At 34.0% G+C, this 7328-nt stretch overlaps 1 long non-coding RNA gene across 1 annotated transcript; it reads left to right on the top strand.

Moving 5' to 3' along the window:
* Positions 1–6139: 6139 nt before the first annotated feature.
* On the top strand, positions 6140–6916 carry LOC107949263 (uncharacterized). Its single transcript, XR_005925607.1, has 3 exons — positions 6140–6171; positions 6216–6317; positions 6588–6916. It is a non-coding gene; the product is annotated as an uncharacterized lncRNA (long non-coding RNA).
* Positions 6917–7328: the final 412 nt, after the last annotated feature.

Raw genomic sequence — 7328 nt, 5'->3', positions numbered from 1 at the left:
TTCGATTTGGGCACTTTAGGAAAGTCAAGGTTTGAAGAAACAGCTGACTGGATTTGCTAATTGTGTTATGTGCCTTGTATTTACAATTTTTTTGCAGAGATGGAAGTCATTTGTATGCTCATAAAAGATTTTGTATTTTTTGCAGAAATGGTTTGAAAAGATGTGCAGTTTTGCCAGATTTTGCTGAGGTGTACAGCTTCATTTACTGCTTCCTGCTCCTCCTGCAAGTATTGGTTCAACTGAAGCTGCCATTTAATCTTCGAATTAAAATTTGGTACTGATATAGATAAAGTTTTTATATTTTCTTAAACTGAAAGATATTTGGTGCTACTCTTATAATCTTACATCTGTTCTAGGTACTATCGAGAACCTGAAATAATATTTGGTGCAACTAAATACACCACAGCCATTGACATTTGTTCTAGGTACGTACAGGCCGTTTAGTTGCTAATTTTTTTTTCCTTATTTCTATGCATTTTCACTTTAAATTACTTAACAAATATTACTTTTTGGACTCCAGCCTCTGTTTGCTGGTGAGAGTGGAGTAGACCAGGTACGTTTTATTAAGGTACGTTTTAAATATTTTAAAGATTCAAAGTATATAGGCTGGAAACCTGACCTTATAGTATTAATTATTTGAAGTATGAATAAGTATGAATTAATTTTATTACCATATATGTAGCTTGCTTGTCCATTATAATTACAACAATAGCTGACCTTCTCTCCAACCTTATTTTAAATATTTTAAAGATTCAAAGTATATAGGTTGGAAACCTGACGGGTTGCCTTATATCGAGCTGCAAGATATAATGGATCCTCCCTAGGTGTAACAACGCCACGTATGATGAATCTTAAAAAATTCAAAAAGAATTGAAAAAAGTTCTATCGCTATTGAATATTTATATAACCTTAATTTATTTCCAATTTACTTATAAAAATTAAACTATGATTCTTTTTTGATATTATTATATTCAAATTACTATTTTGTTATATTAAACATGTTTGATTTTAATATTTAATATTTTTAAATGTCTTTAAAATTTTGTTATATTAATAAGATTTCCAAAAAAGTTCTATGGAGCTTATAAATAATTCTATTGACCTTAAAAAAGAATTAAAAATTTCAACAACTGAATGGCCAATTATAAATTATTTTATCAACATAACATTATTGATCATTGTTTAAATATATTATAACTAATTTTTATCAAAATAGTATTAATATTGATCATTACTTAAATAAATTACATAACTCACATAACGTACATAACAACTTACATAACTTAACTAATACATGTAGTTTAATCTAATAATTTCCTTAAAAGCATATAGTTTAAAAGTTCAAATTTCATAACTTACATAATCTACATAACTTACATAAAACATAAATATATATCATATCAAGACTTACATAATAAACAACTTACCCGTGAAACTTATTGCCAACTTTAGACTTCAACAACTACGAAATGGATAGGACTTGGATGAATTTCTCAAGGGCAAGCAACGAGTATCAAAATGGAGTGCAATCTTTTTTAGATTTTGCATTTCACAATTCAAGCCAAGAGAATATGATTCTTTGCCCGTGTAAGAAGTGTGGCAATATCTATTGGCATTATCATGAAGTTGTCTACGAACATCTAATTGTTGATGGCTTCATTCGGGGGTATAAAAAATGGATTTTCCATGGAGAGTGTACAACTAGTGGAGCCACTTCGACGATTAATCCGGGTTATCCTTATAGTGGTTACCGTCAGCATGTTAGAGAAGATGACATGGAAGGTATGATGCGGGATGCATTTAATATGCGGAGTGAAAGTTTCCAATCATTTCCACCAAACTATGTTGCATCTGATGATTATAATATCGGTGGGAATACTTTTATGGAAACGAGAAGAAGTGTACCGAATGAACAACCGAATGAAGAACTTTATGAGGGATCAAAATTTTCGAAAATGTCATTCTATATTCGCCTTTTCCACTTAAAATGTTTGGGAGGGTGGACCAGAAACTCTTTGACAATGCTGTTAGAGCTTTTAAGAGAAATGTTCCCATTTGCAAAAATTCCTCAATCATGTAAAGACATGAAGAAAGTGATAAAATATTTGGGCCTTGGGTACAACAAAATTCATAGTTGCCCAAATGATTGCATGTTGTATTGGGGTGATCAGGGAAATCAACAGTCTTGTCATGTTTGCGGTAAATCTCGTTGGATGAATAGAGATGCAGAAGATCTTAATGAGGATGAATATGGGCCACAGTCAAGAAGGAAGCCGAACAAGATTTTGCGATATTTCCCGCTAATCCCAAGGCTTCAAAGGCTATTCATGTCGTCAAAGACAGCTGAGTTTATGACGTGGCATCATGATCAACGAACGGATGATGGATTATTAAGGCATCCTGCAGATTCTTTTTCATGGAAATCATTTGAAAATAAATTTCCAAGCTTTGCAAGTGATCCTCGGAGTGTAAGGCTCGGGTTAGCATCTAACAGATTTAATCCTTTTAAAATCATGAGCACCTCGTACAGTACTTGGCCTGTGGTCATTGTTCCTTATAATTTGCCTCCATGGCTCTGCATGAAGCAATCTTCTTTGATATTATCTATGATTATCCCCGGAGAGAAAGGCCCCGGAAATGATATTGACATATATCTGCAGCTACTTATTGAAGAGTTAAAACAATTATGGGCGGGTGTTGAGACGTATGATGTATTGAGAAAGGAGAACTTTTACCTACGTGCTGCTTTGATATGGACAATCAATGATTTCCCGGCATATGCGAATTTATCGGGTTGGAGTACCAAAGGACGTTATGCTTGTCCTTGTTGTGCTGCTCAAACGTGTTCATAGTGGTTATATAATGGGAAGAAGTTCTGCTATATGGGGCATCGTCGGTGGTTAGATGAAAATCATAGATATAGATTTCAGAAGGCTTTATTTGATGGAACTGAAGAGTTGAAAAAAGCTCTCGAGTAGACCATTGGATCTGAAATCTTATTCATGTTAAAAGATATGAATTTCAGTTACGGGAAGCTGAATCAACCATCTAACAGGCAAACAAATAGACGATCGAGGGATGAATCTGATGATGAATCTGACGAGGAGGATGACCCTAATGAGGCGGACTTGTGGAAGAAAAGAAGTATTTTTTTTGAGTTGCCTTATTGGGAGCATCACATATTACGCCACAATCTTGATGTGATGCATATTGAGAAGAATGTCTGCGAGAACATCATTCGGACAATTTTGAATGTCGATGGTAAATCAAAAGATAATCTTCAAAGTCGACTTGATTTAGTTCACATGGGAATTAGGCGTGATCTTCATCCCCAAGTACTTCCTAATGGAAAATATTGGTTGCCGCCTACAATTTTTGCAATGTCAAAGGAAGAGAAAGAAATGTTCTGCACAGTGTTGAAGGATATAAAGGTTCCGGATGCGTATTCATCAAATATATCTCGATGTGTAAGTCTTAAAGATCGAAGACTATATTCATTAAAATCACATGACTATCACATCCTGATGCAAGATCTACTTCCAGTTGCTTTACGGTGTTGTATGTCAAAGAAGGTAACGTCTTGTATAATTGAGCTGTCCAATATAATGAAAGCAATTTGTGGCAAAGTTCTGAATGTTGAAGAACTTGAAAAAGTACAAGATCGAGCCGCTTTGACATTATGCAATTTGGAGAAGATCTTTCCACCTTCCTTCTTCACTATTATGGTGCACCTTATCATTCATCTCCCTCGTGAAGCAATAATTGGTGGGTCGGTTTTCTATCGTTGGATGTATCCAATTGAAAGGTGCTAATTTATTTCAAAGGCATCCACCTTTATACCTATAGTTACCAGTTTTGATAATGTTGTATATGGTGTTTAGGTTCCTAAGCAAATTGAAGTCTTATTGCCGTGACAAGCGTTATCCGGAAGGATCAATTGCTGAAGGCTACTTGGCAGAGGAGTGTATGACATTCTGTTCTAGATATTTAGATGTTGAAACAAGATTGAATAGACTAAGTAGAAATGCCGGACTCAATGATCCTAACTTGGACAAAACTTATTTATTTCAAAGTTATGGAGAACCAATCGGCAAAGTTGAAATTGTAGAATTAGATGACCGATCTTGGATACAAGCACATAGATATGTTCTTTTCCACCACGATGCACTTGAACAATTACGCAAGTAAGTTCTAGAATATGATAAATATTCTTCTTTTTTTGATTTGTTTATTTTTTAACGAATTAAACATGTGTTTAACATAGTGAGTACAAACAAATCTTAAGATCTCGTCCACGCTCACGAAGATTACAACATCGCGAGATTAATAGGTTATTCGCAGAATCTTTTCATGAATGGTTAAGCCAAACGGTATGCAACTCAACATTTTGTTGACAAATAATAATGTTTTCTCATAACATTTATAATTACTCAATTTACTTTCGATTCAATAGGTTTGGAGTGGGAATATCGTTAATGACAAAGTTAAATGGCTTTCCCAAGGTCCGAATCGAGTAGTAAAAAATATAGTGGCTTCATCATGAATGGATTCAGATTTCATACCAAATATCGCGAGAGATTGAGGAGAACTCAAAATTGTGGAGTAGTTGTTAATTCTTTAATTACAAGTTACGCTAGTGCTAGGGACAGTAATCCTGTCGAGGGAAATGTGGAGTATTATGGACTTCTAACCGACATTATTGAGTTGGATTATTATGGAAAATGGAAAGTTGTCTTATTTCGATGTGATTGGGCTGATGCTAATACTGCTCGCGGAATTAAAAATGATCAGTTTGGTTTTACAATGGTGAATTTCTCTCGATTAATTCACACTGGAAAACATTTGATAGACGAGCCGTATGTATTTTCTTCTCAAGTTAAACAAGTTTTTTACTCGAAAGATCTAATTGATGAGGGTTGGTACGTTGTACTCCGAAACACCCCTAGAGACTTGTTTGAATGGGGAATGGAAGTAGAGATGACATCGATGAAAGATCAGAAACTTTGCCTTTTCCAAAACAAGACTTAGATGAAAATATCCCTAGTACTAGTACACAATTTCAATGGGTTCATCATGATGTAGACGAAGATATTTACGATTTATGATGTAGTAAGATTTTATGATTTTTTATTTATATGTAATGTTACAATATTAACATTGGTCATGTTATATAATTTAACTATTTTATATTTACTATTGTTGTTATTTCTTACTAAAATTTTATCTATTTTATGTGTTGCAGGAAAAATGCCTAGAAGAAGATTAAGAGATCTTAGTATTGTACAGAATACTACAAATTCGGAAGAAGTAAGTATTGAACAGCAGACAGTTGTTGGATCTTCAAGCGTGCCGGAGACACTTGACGAGTCTGTGGAAATTCAAAGTAATGTTAAGTTTATTTTACAAATTGTATGAAATTTTATTACTGATTTATTTTTAAATTTCAATATAGTAATAATTTATTATTTTTCAGCTGAAAATGGTGGGACGCGCAGAGGTCGAGGACGTACGCTCCTAACAGATTTATATAACTTAAATTCTGTCGAGCGTGTCAAAGTAACTAGAAACAGCCATGGTCAGCCTGTTGGACAAGAAGCTCGACTTTTAGCAGGCTATTTGGGCATTATAGCACGAAATGCCAATATGTTGCCCATCAACTACGAATCATGGCATAACATGCCTGATAGCAATAAAAATCAAGCTCTCTCTAATATTAAGGTAACAAAACGTTAATGTAATTATAATACTTTTGTTTAAGTTTCATTTATATTTACTTCCTAAACTTGTGTTTTTTAGGATAGGTTTGCTTTAGAGGTCTCTGATGCCTATATCAAGAAGGCATTGGGTAAAAAATGGAGAGACAATAAAAGCATTTTGAAAAAAAAAATATTTTAAAAAACCTATAAGCCTCGAAGAAAAATTGCAAAATGTCCTACCGGGAATGCTGAGGTACCAATGGGAAGATGAAGTTCGATTTTGGAATTCGAAGAAAGGAGAGGTATTATGTACTTGCAAACTCTTATAAATTTTTCTGTTTATAGTATTTACTATATACGTAATAATAATTTCATTATGTAGGACCGTGAGCGAGTTGGAACAAGCAGCAGGCAAAAACAAAAATTTACGCACATGGCAGGGTCGAAAAGTTTTGCTTGTGTAGCTCAGGCCGAGGTACTATGGATTTATTAAATAATATTTTTACTACTATATGGTAGGAAGCCTCGTCTGGTCAAAAAGTTGGACGCCTTCAACTTTTTGACATTACGCACAGGAAAAAAGATGGAACTCCGATGTCATCTGAGGCTGTAGAAATTATGGTATATTTACTTAATAAAAATTGATTCATTATAAATATTTATAATATTTAATTATAATGTTTTAATTCGTCGTTTTTATTAGTGTAATTTAAATAATGTTATGTTGTATTCCTTTTTATTGTATATTTCGTTTCTAACTCTTTAACTGATTTATTAGGAGAAACTAAAATATAAGAAGGCAGAGTATGAAGCGACTGCTTCGACTGATAGTTCTGTTAATTTTGAGGATATTGATAACAGAATTATTAATGAAGTTTTGGGTCCTGAAAGGTATGGTCGGGTTAGATTTCAAGGATCTGGTGTTAACCCGACCCAATATTTTGGATCCACCTCGCACCAATACATGCCTTCCAGGAGCCAAAGTCAAGCTGAAGTTCAGAGGTTAAAAGTTCAGATAGTTCAGATACAAGCTAGCACAGATGAGCAAATTTCTCAACTTAGAGCGGAGGCAGCAGCGAGGGAGGCGGAGCAGAACAGGAAATACAATGAACTCTAGCAGCAGCTTCAGTCTATGATGACTATGTTCCACCAATTTCAAAATCCGCCATCATAGACATGTTTTCTTGTAACTTTTAACATTATTTTAAGAATATTTTGAATATTCATTTCTAATTTATATAATATATTTTTCGTATAATTTTGTATTATTTAAATTTGCGTGTTTTGGTTGGGTTGGATTTCATGGTATATTTGCTGTTTTTATTGAATTTCTTGCAGGAGGGTTGGATATAGGTGTAAAAATACATATTGCAAAACTGGGCAAATTAGCGGCGTTTTTTACAAAAGAGCCGCTAAAAGTACAGGTCTATAACGGCGTTTTTTATATAAAAGCGCCGCTAAAAGTACAGGTCTATAGCGGCGTTTTTTATAAAAGCGCCGCTAAAGTTCTTGGTCTATAGAGGCGTTTTTTTACAAAAGCGCCGTTAAAAGTACAGGTCTATAATGGCATTTTTTATATAAAAGCGCCGCTAAAGGTCCTGGTCTTTAGCGGCGCTTTTATAAAAAACGCCG

This window comes from Gossypium hirsutum, chromosome A04, assembly GCF_007990345.1.
Source record: "Gossypium hirsutum isolate 1008001.06 chromosome A04, Gossypium_hirsutum_v2.1, whole genome shotgun sequence".
Lineage (NCBI taxonomy): Eukaryota > Viridiplantae > Streptophyta > Magnoliopsida > Malvales > Malvaceae > Gossypium > Gossypium hirsutum.
This window is presented reverse-complemented; position numbering and strand designations above follow the sequence as displayed.